Source organism: Phalangium opilio, unplaced genomic scaffold, assembly GCF_054372755.1.
Source record: "Phalangium opilio isolate 3A_F unplaced genomic scaffold, DU_Popi_V2 ptg000079l_1, whole genome shotgun sequence".
In the NCBI taxonomy this organism is placed as follows: Eukaryota; Metazoa; Arthropoda; class Arachnida; order Opiliones; family Phalangiidae; genus Phalangium; species Phalangium opilio.
Window position 1 is genome coordinate 2,407,604 of NW_028324187.1, and position 18,367 is coordinate 2,425,970.

Below are 18,367 nucleotides of genomic sequence, written 5' to 3' on the forward strand. Positions count from 1 at the left end.
AGTAGGACCATATAGCTTTTTTGATCACAGCAAATGTTGCTTAACCTGTAAGGTCAGAAAACTTCAAAATTTTGATGTGTAGTCGTTTAGCCCCGGGTTGACGATACTTCTAAGGTTCTACCTACTTAAGTTTATAAACAAAGACACAGTTGTACTAATAAAGTTTCTGAGCCCCAAAAATACTATAATCATGATTGGTAATGTACCGGTAACATATCGGTACACATATCCACATTATTTCTCCACTTGTACCCACCCAAGGATTTAGGTCTAATTTTAAAGTGTTGACGTAAGACCAAAAGAAAAAATGACTTGAAAAGCTGAGTTTTCAGGACCTTTAATCCAGGAGTTTTTCGTATTTAATCTATTTTTATAGTCCACCTTCTTTTTTTACGTTTAAAACCTGTTTATAAAAACAGTTTGGCAAATTATATCTGGCTGCAATCTCCTACAGGCTGCATGGTCTCTCTTTATAGATCGTAAAATATTTATACAAAGAAGTCACACAACCGTCCTGGTTTTATAGCACCCACCAGTCGATCTTATAGCGCAAGTCCTTGGAGAACAGAGACCCCTTTTATTTAAAGGTACCCAGAGATTCCTACACAATTACCAAGGCTTAGAAACAAATGGTATGTCTATATTCCAAGTCTTCAAAGTTACAACAGTAAAAAAAATAAGTTTTCTATTTATATGATTGCCTTCCTGTCTTCAATAACAACAGAGTGACGTCATCTTGGTCAATACCTTGAATGAAATTACTTGGTTACCAAACCTAGAAATGACGTAACTTCTCAGACCTTCCCGGCCGGGTCTTGAATCAATTAAATATTAAAATTGATTGGCCACTGGATCAATATTCATTATCTCGATTAATTCCTCAAACGCTTTTTGAATAATTATACGCTAGCCTCTTCCCGTAATCTACTATCTTGCACGCTAGAATCAAAAATCGTTAATCTTTGAGCTGGTTGTAATGCCTTAAAATTATCCTTATAAATGGTTTCCTCAGTGCCAATTTTGGAGGCGAAACCAAGCCGCTAAAATATTATAATTTCATGTACTGTATAAGCTTTCAGATTCATACCACACCTAGCTAAAGAAAAGTTGATTAGTGACTTTGAACGCAGAGACCGGATATGACGTCGTCTATTGGGGATGGACCAAAACATTCAGTGAAAATTAAAATACGGTCTGCTAAATCAATCAAGCATCTGTTCATAATCAGTTCAAAAAAAAATTAGATAAAATAGTTTTGAAACCACTTCATTACTCTAGGTTCTGGGCCCTACGGATCTTTTAAATATTTAATAAGAAGCGTTATTTCAAGGTATGTGTACTCAAGCTTCTAGCTGCTTAGCTTTGGTATTGATTAAGTTATAATGACGTCTGTGGTAGCTATTTACGCTTATTATAATGAGTCAGGTTGTATTGCCATCGCCTCAATCTTTTTCCTAAGGCGCCTGGGCCATAGTTTCACTTGGAAAAAGAGGAGGACTTATCCGCTGAACTTGAGAGCGAAAAGAGACAAACAGTAAAGAGAGTTTAAAATTAGATCACAAAAGCAGACTAAACTAAATACCTTCTTGTTAGAAGCGCATGAAAGGGGGGGGGGTTTTTAGCGAGAAAAGCGGAAAACAACTTTTAAGACTGTCAGCTAGAGCAGTAGCATCTTTACTTGGCAGGTGTTGTCTTCCGTCTAATTTCAAACGAAGCGTTTCGCACCCTTCAAGATGGCAATCTATCACCATCTTTTATCACAAAACAAAAGGAAGATAAGACACTAAAATCAATCCAGTAGTTTTGGAAAAAAGGTTCGTACGAGAAATGATACTTCATTAGTTTTTGGGGCAATATTCATAAGAGTACTGATTAAATTCATAATGAGAAATTGTTCCTGGAATTTCAAAGTGTAAGGATGAAGGAAGCTAACGTGTTGTGCCAATTTGCCAAAATCGCAATAGTTAATTCCTGGAAGAATGAGCCTTATTCTAAATTGGGAGTCTTTACTGTCACGCTTTTGATATGGTGGCGTTTCGGTCATTTAGGCCTGATTTAATTGCAATAAATCATTTTATAGCTTTCTTAGCACTATTTCGCCAACAGGATTGCTGGTTACAATTAGAAATTTTCATCAGATTAAAAAGAGTTAGTGCGGATCTGCAAAACGCCTACAAAGTTGACTTCTCATCATATATTTCATTATTGATACGGATTTACATTCAGCCTAATTCTTTTCTAATTGGTTTTTCAAAAGTATGTAGGGTTTGGAATTGTCACTTTTTCATAAGCGTTACCAAGGTTATTGCTTTAGATCATCACTCTGTCACACCCCCTCAATAATCAAGTGGACTATTCCATAACCATGGCAACGCTCGAGCAAATGCGCCGCTTTTTGCTTTCAATTATTTCAAATCCGTTGACGAAGTTCTTTAACCATTTGGTACATTAAAAATTTCGAAAATCGTGTAAATTAGGTTAGCCGAGCCTTTGGTAAATGAACTACTTTGCAATATAGCAAAGCGTTTAACCGAGCCTTTTACAAGTTGACCTCTTCGCAATATAGTAAAGCCGGTTTCTTTGTAATTGGCTAATTGCATTTTTACCTCTCCGAGTGACGTATGTCACGGAGAGGTTCTAATTTCGACGTGTCTGTGTGTGTGTGTGTGTGTGTGGGTGTGTGTGTGTGTGTGTGTGTGTGTCTGTCTGTTGTTACCTCTCCGAGTGACGTATGTCACGGAGAGGTTCTAATTTCGACGTGTCTGTGTGTGTGTGTGTGTGTGTGTGTGTGGGTGTGTGTGTGTGTGTGTCTGTCTGTTGTTACACCCACGTGACCGCGTTCGCAGTTTGCAAATCGGAGCAAACGTGTTCTCAATTTCCGGAAATTTCGAAAATTGTATTACACTTACAGGCTATTACTCCATTGCCTGTCTAACATCACCAGCCTCTGGTCTTTGTCCATCCCACATGGACACCAGTCTGTACACACTGGCTTCTAATCACAATCATCTGCTGCTCTTTGTCCATCCCTCATGGACACCAGTCTGTACACACTGGCTTATAATCCCCACCCTCTTGTGGTCTTTGTCCATCCCACATGGACACCAGTCTGTCCACACTGGCTTCTAATCACCACCGTCATCTGCTCTTTGTCCATCCCACATGGACACCAGTCTGTACACCTGGCTTCTAACACCACCATCTTCTGGTCTTTGTTTTTGTCCATCCCACATGGACACCAGTCTGTACACACTGGTTTCTACACACCACCATCTTCTGGTCATTGTTTTTGTCCATCCCACATGGACACCAGTCTGCACACCTGGCTTCTACTCCATCATCATCAGAGAGGGTGCAGCCAGTATACGGTAATTCAAGATGGCGGCCACTCAAGGGGGAGGAGTCGGGTTTTTTCGATCTCCTCTTTTTACCTGTCAGTATTTGATTGATTGTATAGGCTTATAACAAAAGATGGTTTTGTAGGAATAAAGACCATAATATAAAGTAAAAAGTTATTTTATTTTCTTTAAAAGTATAGGTTCTAATATTAAAGATATTATTTCAATTTTCATTTTAAAATGCATTTGATTTATTCTAAAATAATTCCTTCTATCTTCGTAAGGAAGATGATAAATTTTAATATTATTTTTAAATCTTACGTAAGTCATTAAGTTTTTCTTTAATATACAACGCGTTAAGTTGTTTTCTAACGTAGAGTTCCAAAACTAATCTTTCGAGATCTTTAGTTTTGACTTTAAAGGTGTGATAAAGTTCTTCCGGGTTTTCTTGAGGTTTTTCCGGTGGATTTTCCTCAGTCTTGACTTTTATATTTTTGGTGTACGTCTCTGTTTCGTCAATGGTAAAGGGTATGTTTTTAGTAGGCCCACCTCTGATGAAATTACATTTAGGGAAATGTTTTAAATGTTCTTCGTAAGGATCATCGGTCGGTTTCCATGCTAGCAAAATCCCGTTGCATTCGAAACATTGTACTAGATCATCAGTATGTAACGAATAAAACCCCGCTCTGCTTAAAGCTTTTTTATAGTTTTCATCTTGAGGCCAGGAGTAAAAAGAATGATATCTTTGCAGCTCGGAGTTCATGATGCTGAATGAATATGATGATAGGAATATCTGAGTTATATCCCCCCTAAATTTACTACCCCCCCCCCCTTTTTACCTTCCCCCTCAAATTCCTTAATATATGAAATAAAAGAAAACAGTATTAAAAAAAGGTGACATATTTATTTTTTAAAAATACAAAAGAGATTACAAAGAGTATTTGTTAACAAAAAGATTAAGTTAATTTTTACGGGCGCGCTTCAACATGTTTGTAACAATGACGTCATTTTTCAACCGATCTCGTCCAAACTGCTTCATGAATGATTTGTGGCTCTTTCTTTTTGTTCTTTGTATTATATACATAATACAATATAGTCCGCATGTCGAACTTGACAAGTTTTGAAGTCTTCTTTTGTTAAAGGACCATTTTCTTGAATTTCTTTTAACAAACTCTTTAATCGAGGGGAGAAAGTTCCCTAAAGCCAAGGAGTCAAAGTAATAACCCCTTCTGTTTCCATCAAAGTAACAGCATACCCAGTGGGACCCGTCTTTATAGTGACTGTCTAAATTTATTATAATAGATGAAGGAAACTTGTCAATTTTTTCGGGTAATAAATCACTTGGGTAAACACCTAGGAAATGTGGGGTGAATCGTAGAAAGCGTGTTATCTGATCGGCGTTCATTATTTGTTTAACAAACGATTGACACGTTTCTATTTCTATCTATTTGTAACAAAGCCTGGAATTCGGCTAATACGATACAACTAAGCGTAGTGGTCGTGGGTTTTTCAAAGCCCAATTCTAATCTTAATTGTCCTTGTTTCGTGGGACTCCAATGATCTGAATGACTCGCGTAACCGTCAGGTGTTAAGTCTAAACAGTAAATGGCGTAACCCGAGGCAAAGTCGTCCATAGAGATATTGTTCCCCTTGTCATTGTAGTGGCACTTTGACCATCCTTCAAGTCGGCTAGGAATTTGATGATCCGATAATTTTAAATTGCAAACTGTTCCAAGTTTCTAATCCTGTAATATTTTACCCCGTTAAGTCCCTAATTTTAAATGTAAATCAATCTCAATGTAGAAACCTCCGGAACCGAAAAATATTACGCTGCTGTTAAGAACAATATCAAGCTTATTAAGGATTTTCGTTTAAAGTTCAAGGCTACGACCATGAAAGGTGTGAAAGGACGGAGTTCAATACTTTTTCCTTTCGTAAAAAGGAAGGTAACCCCTTTCGTATTCTTTACAATGGTATGTAAGTTTGCTGTAATACATTCGGTGTACGTAGGATTAGAGATAAAGATCATAATATAAAGTAAATAAGACAAGAATGAAGACTATGTTTTGGTCTGTTCTATTGTAATAGGGTTAGTTAGCGAAGTATTTGGAGGCCAGTGGCTACTTGCATATAGTGCATTTCTGGTTCTTATTGCTTATTATAGATTTTTTACATACAATCCAAATTTATATGATTCTCAGTTGACGAATTTAAGTAGAAAGCAAAACCTTCCGTAATATTTCCCATTCATCTGTCACTTCCTCCTTTCATATCTCTATGGGCTTATAGATGTAGGCACTAATTTAAAGTAAAAGAGCTTTTCATGAATAAAGATTATAATATAAAATAAATTTACTCCTCTTTTTTATTTTGCTCTAAAAGCAAAAGATCTAATTTTAAAATTAAATTGATATAATCAGAAGTAAATAGCTTCTGATATAATATAAACTAATTTCTCCAATCTGCGTAACTACGGTATAAGTTTATATACTATTATCAAGTAACAATACAAGTCAGTTTCACTAAGGAATATCTGAGCCCAGATTGTCACATCTATGTCAAAGTGTGGGGGGGGGGAGGGAGAAGTTAGTATACTCCCGTCACGACTGTATTATCTATGCAGTTAACCCTTTAAGCAGAGTTAACTTCTTAATACAAAGGTAATTAAATTTGCGTTGTATAAAATTTATTTTGGAGTATAGGCCATAGTTTACCATTCTTTAGGACTCTCATAATAAGTAGTACTTGATTTATTCTAAATTAACTTCTTCTAATTTCAAAAGAAAGTTGATATTAACTATCATTAAATTTAGTGCAAGGAATTAAACTACTTTTTAATTTAAAATGCTAAGTAAAATATTTTTGAGATTTTTGGTTTTGAAATTAAAATCAATTACTAATTCAATTGATCATTTTCCTATATCTCTTTGTTTTTTCTTCCTTGACATCGAAAGGTTTGTTTGCTGGTTCAGCGTATTTTCCATGGACATCAATGCTGAATTGTATGTTTTTCGTTTGGCAAGCGGCACTTATAGAGTTTCCCATGCTGGAAACGTTCCTTTATATGATAGACCTTATACATTGTCAGGTAGAGAATAAAACCTTGCATTACTTAAAGATCTTACATCAGTGGCCTCTCTCTCGCTCGCAGTCCATGGTACTGAGAAAGGTACTGAAGCTATTATAGTATCTACCCGTTATACGACGGTATTTACTACCCCTTTCCTCCCCGCAAACCAATATTTTGAGATGTTTACCCCCAATAAACTCCCCATCTGTGACGTATGCAATATCTTTGAAAATATTCTTATTTTAATTAAAGAGGACCATTATAAAAAATGTACCTTATACAAATTAACAATTACGAAAACCGTTCTCCTTTATGATCTATTATTATGTATGCCAATAAGAAATCCATATTTAAATATTTTTAAATTTTTTTAAAATTTTACACTATTAACATCAAATTTATACTGTCCTCGTTCTGGTATACGAAATCAGCGTATAAAAGGCTCTTTTCCAATGCGCACGGACGATGACGGGCTAGCGTGTTTCTTTGGTGGTCATAGAGACAGGTGACACGTGTCTCACCTTCTATATCCATGGCCTTTGGACAATCCACGTCATTCAAATTTATGACTTCTTTATTTAAAATGTTAAAAAGAAAGAAACATTTTTGATTACCCTTGCAATATATACGGTCTGCGAACCGGGTACCTAACATGAGACAGCGACGAAGTTTATGATAAGGCGTTTCTCCTCGTCCAAATGAGATTCCGTGTAAATTTCTGGTGATGTACCTATTGAGTCGTTGTGTAGACGAAGGAAGCGTAGATTGACTATAAGGCGGTAAAAATGTCCATGACACTATTCCTGGAATTTTAGTAACAGTAGCACAACTTAGTTCTTTAACAATCAGATCGCCTGCGAGGGTTGCATTTTTCGTCCTTCCCGTGTAGATACTCAAAGTCAACTACTACAGATTTCATGTTATCTAGAAGATAGTTTCCTAAATGATGATTCCCCAAATGGTTGGAGTGCGGTTTATATACTTTTCAAAGTCCTTTCACTCAGTATATTAGCTATAGAATATAAATCACATGACGAAGGGGGGGGGGGTGGCACGCTGAAGCACGTATGACAATAGCTCTTAAGAGGTCCAATCGTTGTCCCCAAATTAACAGTCGGTATAACAAAAGAACTGTGTTTTCGACAGAAGATTAAAAATGCAGAGACAACAATCTCCTTTTAATGTCAGGCGGTCAAACATTCTCCACAAAAGGTATATTGACAGATGTCTTAAAAGGGATGTAAAAGTAAATAATGATCCCATGGCTAAATTTATTAGACAGATAATTATAGTTTTGTTGAACCTATGTACCCTTAAAGCATTAACGTCTAAGGGTACGTTGACCTTTCGGACGGGTTTAAACACGTCTAATATTGTTTGTCAATCAACAATAGGTGACATAAGATTGACATCCGAGTGATTTTAAGTGGTGTCAGATTGTAACAAAAGGATGAATTTACAATAGATCTTGTAATTCAACAAAAGGATTAATTATATCAAAGGAGTTGATGCGTCAGTCCATTAGTGGGTTTTACGACAGTAAACTTTGGTCTCTGAAGATGTATTGTCAAGAAAAAAAATTCTTCAATCAATCAAATATTGACAGGTCTATTGAAGGAGTATTAGGAGTAATAGATAATTCTTCAATCAAATATTGACTGTCTATTTTTTAAAAGAAGGGGGTGTAAGCCGGGGGGGGGGGCAGGTGTGTATTTGATAAACAAGATAATTATATAGTTGTTCAATTTAGCTATCCATAGATAACTGGGTAGAGGTAAAGCTTCCTAAAAAGAAGGACTAAAGGGTGAAGAAGCCTGGGGAGATATAATCAAGGGGTAGGGGGAGGAGGGATATTTAGGATAAGGAAGTTAATTACAGTTGTTAAATGTATCTAACCATAGATCAATAGGTAGTACGGTAAAATGACAACACCATAAGTATAACAAAAGAAGAAAATATAATAGACAAAGCCGCTGATTTGTGTATTCGGTTAGTCTTGTGAATAATAAAAAAAATCGTCAGTTTTCGGATGACAGAAACTTTGACATGTTTTTTACGTTAGTGGTACAAAGGGCAAAGGCTTTAAATACTATACCTATTGTCATTGAGGTATAGGTTAAAATATTTTTAGGTGTCGAAGACACTTCTTTACACTTTATCCATAAGATAGCAACACTGTGCTTAATGCATGTGGTAAAAGACAGAATAAATAGAGTAATTGTCTTGATATTCAGTTTATTGACTCATAAACCGAAATAAATACAAGAGATGTTAGAAAGGGCTTGCTCCCTCCCACAAATACTATGTAATATAACAAGGAACATATATAGTCATTTATAAAATGAATTTCAGTTATAATAAAGTACAAAAATATTTTTGATCTTTTTTAAAAAAATTTTTAAATTTTTGTCACGTTTTAAAATTTTAATTTTTTTAAACTTTTATTATTTTAACATTTTTTTCCTAACTTTATTTTAAACTTTTTTAAATTTATTTTAACAAAATACTTTTAGAACATTTCTGTGGAGATTTTTTAAAATTTTTAGTATTTTTGAGAGGAAAAAATGGTGCGCAAGGTCAAGTGTGTTATCCCTCCCTCCGCAGAGGAAGGGATTACCGACTTCAACTTGATGTCGGACTTGACCTTGCGCACCATTTTTTCCTCTCAAAAATACTAAAAATTTTAAAAAATCTCCACAGAAATGTTCTAAAAGTATTTTGTTAAAATAAATTTAAAAAAGTTTAAAATAAAGTTAGGAAAAAAATGTTAAAATAATAAAAGTTTAAAAAAATTAAAATTTTAAAACGTGACAAAAATTTAAAAATTTTTTTAAAAAAGATCAAAAATATTTTTGTACTTTATTATAACTGAAATTCATTTTATAAATGACTATATATGTTCCTTGTTATATTACATAGTATTTGTGGGAGGGAGCAAGCCCTTTCTAACATCTCTTGTATTTATTTCGGTTTATGAGTCAATAAACTGAATATCAAGACAATTACTCTATTTATTCTGTCTTTTACCACATGCATTAAGCACAGTGTTGCTATCTTATGGATAAAGTGTAAAGAAGTGTCTTCGACACCTAAAAATATTTTAACCTATACCTCAATGACAATAGGTATAGTATTTAAAGCCTTTGCCCTTTGTACCACTAACGTAAAAAACATGTCAAAGTTTCTGTCATCCGAAAACTGACGATTTTTTTTATTATTCACAAGACTAACCGAATACACAAATCAGCGGCTTTGTCTATTATATTTTCTTCTTTTGTTATACTTATGGTGTTGTCATTTTACCGTACTACCTATTGATCTATGGTTAGATACATTTAACAACTGTAATTAACTTCCTTATCCTAAATATCCCTCCTCCCCCTACCCCTTGATTATATCTCCCCAGGCTTCTTCACCCTTTAGTCCTTCTTTTTAGGAAGCTTTACCTCTACCCAGTTATCTATGGATAGCTAAATTGAACAACTATATAATTATCTTGTTTATCAAATACACACCTGCCCCCCCCCCCGGCTTACACCCCCTTCTTTTAAAAAATAGACAGTCAATATTTGATTGAAGAATTATCTATTACTCCTAATACTCCTTCAATAGACCTGTCAATATTTGATTGATTGAAGAATTTTTTTTCTTGACAATACATCTTCAGAGACCAAAGTTTACTGTCGTAAAACCCACTAATGGACTGACGCATCAACTCCTTTGATATAATTAATCCTTTTGTTGAATTACAAGATCTATTGTAAATTCATCCTTTTGTTACAATCTGACACCACTTAAAATCACTCGGATGTCAATCTTATGTCACCTATTGTTGATTGACAAACAATATTAGACGTGTTTAAACCCGTCCGAAAGGTCAACGTACCCTTAGACGTTAATGCTTTAAGGGTACATAGGTTCAACAAAACTATAATTATCTGTCTAATAAATTTAGCCATGGGATCATTATTTACTTTTACATCCCTTTTAAGACATCTGTCAATATACCTTTTGTGGAGAATGTTTGACCGCCTGACATTAAAAGGAGATTGTTGTCTCTGCATTTTTAATCTTCTGTCGAAAACACAGTTCTTTTGTTATACCGACTGTTAATTTGGGGACAACGATTGGACCTCTTAAGAGCTATTGTCATACGTGCTTCAGCGTGCCACCCCCCCCCCCTTCGTCATGTGATTTATATTCTATAGCTAATATACTGAGTGAAAGGACTTTGAAAAGTATATAAACCGCACTCCAACCATTTGGGGAATCATCATTTAGGAAACTATCTTCTAGATAACATGAAATCTGTAGTAGTTGACTTTGAGTATCTACACGGGAAGGACGAAAAATGCAACCCTCGCAGGCGATCTGATTGTTAAAGAACTAAGTTGTGCTACTGTTACTAAAATTCCAGGAATAGTGTCATGGACATTTTTACCGCCTTATAGTCAATCTACGCTTCCTTCGTCTACACAACGACTCAATAGGTACATCACCAGAAATTTACACGGAATCTCATTTGGACGAGGAGAAACGCCTTATCATAAACTTCGTCGCTGTCTCATGTTAGGTACCCGGTTCGCAGACCGTATATATTGCAAGGGTAATCAAAAATGTTTCTTTCTTTTTAACATTTTAAATAAAGAAGTCATAAATTTGAATGACGTGGATTGTCCAAAGGCCATGGATATAGAAGGTGAGACACGTGTCACCTGTCTCTATGACCACCAAAGAAACACGCTAGCCCGTCATCGTCCGTGCGCATTGGAAAAGAGCCTTTTATACGCTGATTTCGTATACCAGAACGAGGACAGTATAAATTTGATGTTAATAGTGTAAAATTTTAAAAAAATTTAAAAATATTTAAATATGGATTTCTTATTGGCATACATAATAATAGATCATAAAGGAGAACGGTTTTCGTAATTGTTAATTTGTATAAGGTACATTTTTTATAATGGTCCTCTTTAATTAAAATAAGAATATTTTCAAAGATATTGCATACGTCACAGATGGGGAGTTTATTGGGGGTAAACATCTCAAAATATTGGTTTGCGGGGAGGAAAGGGGTAGTAAATACCGTCGTATAACGGGTAGATACTATAATAGCTTCAGTACCTTTCTCAGTACCATGGACTGCGAGCGAGAGAGAGGCCACTGATGTAAGATCTTTAAGTAATGCAAGGTTTTATTCTCTACCTGACAATGTATAAGGTCTATCATATAAAGGAACGTTTCCAGCATGGGAAACTCTATAAGTGCCGCTTGCCAAACGAAAAACATACAATTCAGCATTGATGTCCATGGAAAATACGCTGAACCAGCAAACAAACCTTTCGATGTCAAGGAAGAAAAAACAAAGAGATATAGGAAAATGATCAATTGAATTAGTAATTGATTTTAATTTCAAAACCAAAAATCTCAAAAATATTTTACTTAGCATTTTAAATTAAAAAGTAGTTTAATTCCTTGCACTAAATTTAATGATAGTTAATATCAACTTTCTTTTGAAATTAGAAGAAGTTAATTTAGAATAAATCAAGTACTACTTATTATGAGAGTCCTAAAGAATGGTAAACTATGGCCTATACTCCAAAATAAATTTTATACAACGCAAATTTAATTACCTTTGTATTAAGAAGTTAACTCTGCTTAAAGGGTTAACTGCATAGATAATACAGTCGTGACGGGAGTATACTAACTTCTCCCTCCCCCCCCCCACACTTTGACATAGATGTGACAATCTGGGCTCAGATATTCCTTAGTGAAACTGACTTGTATTGTTACTTGATAATAGTATATAAACTTATACCGTAGTTACGCAGATTGGAGAAATTAGTTTATATTATATCAGAAGCTATTTACTTCTGATTATATCAATTTAATTTTAAAATTAGATCTTTTGCTTTTAGAGCAAAATAAAAAAGAGGAGTAAATTTATTTTATATTATAATCTTTATTCATGAAAAGCTCTTTTACTTTAAATTAGTGCCTACATCTATAAGCCCATAGAGATATGAAAGGAGGAAGTGACAGATGAATGGGAAATATTACGGAAGGTTTTGCTTTCTACTTAAATTCGTCAACTGAGAATCATATAAATTTGGATTGTATGTAAAAAATCTATAATAAGCAATAAGAACCAGAAATGCACTATATGCAAGTAGCCACTGGCCTCCAAATACTTCGCTAACTAACCCTATTACAATAGAACAGACCAAAACATAGTCTTCATTCTTGTCTTATTTACTTTATATTATGATCTTTATCTCTAATCCTACGTACACCGAATGTATTACAGCAAACTTACATACCATTGTAAAGAATACGAAAGGGGTTACCTTCCTTTTTACGAAAGGAAAAAGTATTGAACTCCGTCCTTTCACACCTTTCATGGTCGTAGCCTTGAACTTTAAACGAAAATCCTTAATAAGCTTGATATTGTTCTTAACAGCAGCGTAATATTTTTCGGTTCCGGAGGTTTCTACATTGAGATTGATTTACATTTAAAATTAGGGACTTAACGGGGTAAAATATTACAGGATTAGAAACTTGGAACAGTTTGCAATTTAAAATTATCGGATCATCAAATTCCTAGCCGACTTGAAGGATGGTCAAAGTGCCACTACAATGACAAGGGGAACAATATCTCTATGGACGACTTTGCCTCGGGTTACGCCATTTACTGTTTAGACTTAACACCTGACGGTTACGCGAGTCATTCAGATCATTGGAGTCCCACGAAACAAGGACAATTAAGATTAGAATTGGGCTTTGAAAAACCCACGACCACTACGCTTAGTTGTATCGTATTAGCCGAATTCCAGGCTTTGTTACAAATAGATAGAAATAGAAACGTGTCAATCGTTTGTTAAACAAATAATGAACGCCGATCAGATAACACGCTTTCTACGATTCACCCCACATTTCCTAGGTGTTTACCCAAGTGATTTATTACCCGAAAAAATTGACAAGTTTCCTTCATCTATTATAATAAATTTAGACAGTCACTATAAAGACGGGTCCCACTGGGTATGCTGTTACTTTGATGGAAACAGAAGGGGTTATTACTTTGACTCCTTGGCTTTAGGGAACTTTCTCCCCTCGATTAAAGAGTTTGTTAAAAGAAATTCAAGAAAATGGTCCTTTAACAAAAGAAGACTTCAAAACTTGTCAAGTTCGACATGCGGACTATATTGTATTATGTATATAATACAAAGAACAAAAAGAAAGAGCCACAAATCATTCATGAAGCAGTTTGGACGAGATCGGTTGAAAAATGACGTCATTGTTACAAACATGTTGAAGCGCGCCCGTAAAAATTAACTTAATCTTTTTGTTAACAAATACTCTTTGTAATCTCTTTTGTATTTTTAAAAAATAAATATGTCACCTTTTTTTAATACTGTTTTCTTTTATTTCATATATTAAGGAATTTGAGGGGGAAGGTAAAAAGGGGGGGGGTAGTAAATTTAGGGGGGATATAACTCAGATATTCCTATCATCATATTCATTCAGCATCATGAACTCCGAGCTGCAAAGATATCATTCTTTTTACTCCTGGCCTCAAGATGAAAACTATAAAAAAGCTTTAAGCAGAGCGGGGTTTTATTCGTTACATACTGATGATCTAGTACAATGTTTCGAATGCAACGGGATTTTGCTAGCATGGAAACCGACCGATGATCCTTACGAAGAACATTTAAAACATTTCCCTAAATGTAATTTCATCAGAGGTGGGCCTACTAAAAACATACCCTTTACCATTGACGAAACAGAGACGTACACCAAAAATATAAAAGTCAAGACTGAGGAAAATCCACCGGAAAAACCTCAAGAAAACCCGGAAGAACTTTATCACACCTTTAAAGTCAAAACTAAAGATCTCGAAAGATTAGTTTTGGAACTCTACGTTAGAAAACAACTTAACGCGTTGTATATTAAAGAAAAACTTAATGACTTACGTAAGATTTAAAAATAATATTAAAATTTATCATCTTCCTTACGAAGATAGAAGGAATTATTTTAGAATAAATCAAATGCATTTTAAAATGAAAATTGAAATAATATCTTTAATATTAGAACCTATACTTTTAAAGAAAATAAAATAACTTTTTACTTTATATTATGGTCTTTATTCCTACAAAACCATCTTTTGTTATAAGCCTATACAATCAATCAAATACTGACAGGTAAAAAGAGGAGATCGAAAAAACCCGACTCCTCCCCCTTGAGTGGCCGCCATCTTGAATTACCGTATACTGGCTGCACCCTCTCTATCATCGTTAAGGTTAAGACTTACGCGGCGATCGGCCAGGGTTACGAGAAACGTCCGGCCTCCCTAAGGTGGGGCTTCCACCAAAGGTTCACGCAATTGCGCTGTTCTTATCCATGGCTGCGATTCGAAACCCTTATATACTACCTATTTTAGTAAGGCGAAGCAACCGGCGTATGCTTCATTTCAAACGCCAATATTAGTCAAGTCTCTCAAGAATGTTTAATTGTTCTTTTTTAAAACGATGTAACGTTCAATAAGGCGAATAACTAACGAAGAAAATATTAAATATTAATTATATTTATTTTAATATTTAAGATAATCTTGTTTCTCAATTCAAAATTAATACGGAAAGAGTTAAAAGCAGTCTATGTTTTTGTCTGTATGTGTCCGTCCGTTGTTACAGTAGTGCGCTGCGTTAGAAGTTCGTTTTGTTTTGATGTGTAAAGAAATCCAACACAACCATAATATTCCCTTTATCCTTAATATAAACTGAATATGTGGAAATATTTTTCGTAATTATGATGCATTTAGTACTTTTGTAGCTTTAAAGCTCTATTTCATTTTGATATTCCAAAGATTTTTTTTAATATTATTATTTAAAATGGATGTTTATATATTACTTAAGCTATACTACATCTGTTTATAGCATAATCCTTTCTAAAATCATAGTGAATACAAGCACAACGCTGCTATGTTGGTCAAATGAACTCTTATTTGTCAATAGGCCTAGTGAACCAAAAAGTAAAAGTTTGGGTTTGGTTTTCGTTTCTGTATGCAGAGACATTAACGGTTCAGAGTGAGCCGAAAGTTAAATACACTTTTAAATAATTAGGCTTAGATTTATAATCATGGTGGAAATCTGGGTCGCGTTCAGCAGAGCCTCGCGTTACTGAACGCGGCCCAGGGATTTTGTTTTTGAATTTTGACGTCACGGTGCTTAGCGCTGAGCTAGCGCGGTCTTCAAAGAAAATAGGCGGCTTTTAGGATAACGTGACGTAAAAGGCGTAGTTCTCAGCTTGGCGAAAAAACCATGGAGGAATTAATACAAATAGCTATATGGGACTATAGCTATTTAATTGGCGTGAAACCAGTTGATCACGCGAGAATTTTAAGAGACATGTTAGTTTCTAATTTTAATTATAAAAGTTGTTATCTATCTCTATAAATATGTTATCCTACAATTTTTGTTAAGCCTTGGTACCTTGCACGCTTTATTGCGCTAGCGTCATTTATAAAACGCCGATGACCCGTTTTTCCCCCATCGGATGATTTTAATGTGTACAAGTATATCATTATTGGATGTAAAATGTCGTCTGATTTACAGTAAATTTGCTATGCTTTGTATACTGCTTTAATATTTCATAAATTTTAACTTAAGAAACATTTCCATATCTGGGTAAATAAGTTTGTAAGTAGTCGTCTTGACTCGGAGAGGTAATATTTTGGTTTTCCCAACTTGTTATTGACTTACACCCCAGGGGACCGTGTTCGCAGTTTCCGAATTGAAGCAAATGTGTTCGCTATTTCCGGACCGCATTCACAGTTCCCGGAAATTTCAAAACTTGAATCTATCCACAAATCAACTGGCCACTATTACTTCATCTGACTAGTCAATTGTCTATTCTACATGAATACCAATCTGTACTTATTGGCTTCAAACACCACCATTTTGTGGTCTTTGTCCATTCCACATAGACACCAGTCTGTACTTACTGGCTTCTATCACCATCATTTTCTGGTCTTTGTTTTTATCCATCCCACATGGACACCAGTTTGTACACCTGGCATCTAACACCACCATCTTCTGGTCTTTGTTTTTGTCCATCCCACATGGACACCAGTCTGTACACCCGGCTTCTAACACCACCATCTTCTCGTCTTTGTTTTTGTCCATCCCACATGGACACCAGTCTGTACACCTGGCTTCTAACACCACCATCTTCTGGTCTTTGTTTTTGTCCATCCCACATGGACACCAGTCTGTACACCTGGCTTCTACTCCTTAAGGTTAAGACATACGCGGCGATCGGCCAGGGTTACGAGAAACGTCCGGCCTCCCAATGGTGGGGCTTCCACCAAAGGTTCACGCAATTGCGCTGTTCTTATCCATAGCTGCGATTCGACACCTTTATATACTACCTATTTGATGAAGGCGAAGCAACCGGCGTATGCTTCATTTCAAACGCCAATATTAGTCAAGTCTCTCAAGAATGTTTAATTGTTCTTTTTCAAAACGATGTAACGCTCAATAAGGCGAACAACTATCGAAGAAAATATTTAATATTAATTATATTTATTTTAATATTTAAGATAATCATGTCTCTCAACTCAAAATTAATACGGAAAGGGTAAAACAGCAGTCTATGTGTTTGTCTATATGTGTCCGTCCGTTGTAACACTAGTGCGCTGCGTTAGAAGTTCGTTTTGTTTTGATGTGTAAAGAAATCCTTCAGAACCTTAATATTCCCGTTTTCCATAATATAAAATGAATATGTGGAAATATTTTTCGTAATTATGATGCATTTAGTACTTTTGTAGCTTTAAAGCTCCGTTTCATTTTGATATTCCAAAGATTTTTTTTAATATTATTATTTAAAATGGATGTTTATATATTACTTAAGCTATACTACATCTGTTTATAGCATAATCCTTTCTAAAGTCACAGTGAATACAAGCTCAACGCTGCTATGTTGGTGAAATGAACTTTTGTTTGTCAATAGGCCTAGTGAACCAAAAAGTAAACGTTTGGGTTTGGTTTTCGTTTCTGTATGCAGAGACATTAACGGTTCAGAGTGAGCCGAAAGTTAAATACACTTTTAAATAATTAGGCTTAGATTTTATAATCATGGTGGAAATCTGGGCCGCGTTCAGCAGAGCCCAGCGCTGCTAGCAGTGTCCTACATAACGGGATTTTGTTTTTGAATTTTGACGTCACGGTGCTTAGCGCTGAGCTAGCGCGGTCTTCAAAGAAAATAGTCGGCTTTTTGGATAACGTGACGTAAAACGCGTAGTTCTCAGTTTGGCGAAAAAACCATGGAGGAATTAATACAAATAGCTTTATGGGACCACAGAGAATATAAGGGAGGAGTGGAAGCTCCCCCGCTCCACAAGCGTAAATAGTTATGTCTCGCTTAAATTATACTAGCGGCAAGGCTAGCGGTACGAGGGAGTTTCCGGCTCAATAGCGCCACCTACGATACCATTTAATGTCTCAAACGGAAATGCCTCGGTACTGCGCATTGAAGATGCGCGGTAGAAAAGCGAGACAAGTTTTGCCCCTCTTTCCACTCCTCCCCTATACTCTCTTTGATGGGACTATAGCTATTTAATTGGCGTGAAACCAGTTGATCACGCGAGAATTTTAAGAGATATGTTATTTTCTAATTTTAATTATAAAAGTTGTTATCTATCTCTATAAATATGTTATCCTACAATTTTTGTTAAGCCTTGGTACCTTGCACGCTTTATTGCGCTAGCGTCATTTATAAAACGCCGATGACCGGAGAAAAGCTATGACGACAGAGCTCACCGGTAAACATTTCCAAAATCCGCTGTCTTTTTTGGTGAGCCCTGCTGAACGCAGCCCAGACCAGTGAAAGGTCTGATCGTAATCGGATAATAGCTTCGTGTTTTCATGCTTTTTATGGTACGCATTTACTTTCAGTGTGTAGCCACAAA

At 35.4% G+C, this 18,367-nt stretch overlaps 1 protein-coding gene and 3 long non-coding RNA genes across 5 annotated transcripts in view; 2 read left to right on the plus strand and 2 right to left on the minus strand.

Annotated features, from left to right (window-relative positions):
• The window catches only part of LOC149654164 (inactive dipeptidyl peptidase 10-like), a 102,290-nt gene that overhangs the window by 27,230 nt on the left and 56,693 nt on the right, over positions 1-18,367 (minus strand). The window lies entirely within an intron of this gene.
• Positions 488-2,609, plus strand: LOC149654165 (uncharacterized). The gene is made up of 3 exons (XR_016370426.1): positions 488-632; positions 725-1,330; positions 1,426-2,609. It is a non-coding gene; the product is annotated as an uncharacterized LOC149654165 (long non-coding RNA).
• Positions 6,631-7,264, minus strand: LOC149654166 (uncharacterized). The gene is made up of 2 exons (XR_016370427.1): positions 7,056-7,264; positions 6,631-6,980 (listed from the first exon to the last, which is right to left on the minus strand). It is a non-coding gene; the product is annotated as an uncharacterized LOC149654166 (long non-coding RNA).
• LOC149654167 (uncharacterized) lies at positions 10,773-11,406 on the plus strand. Its single transcript, XR_016370428.1, has 2 exons — positions 10,773-10,981; positions 11,057-11,406. It is a non-coding gene; the product is annotated as an uncharacterized LOC149654167 (long non-coding RNA).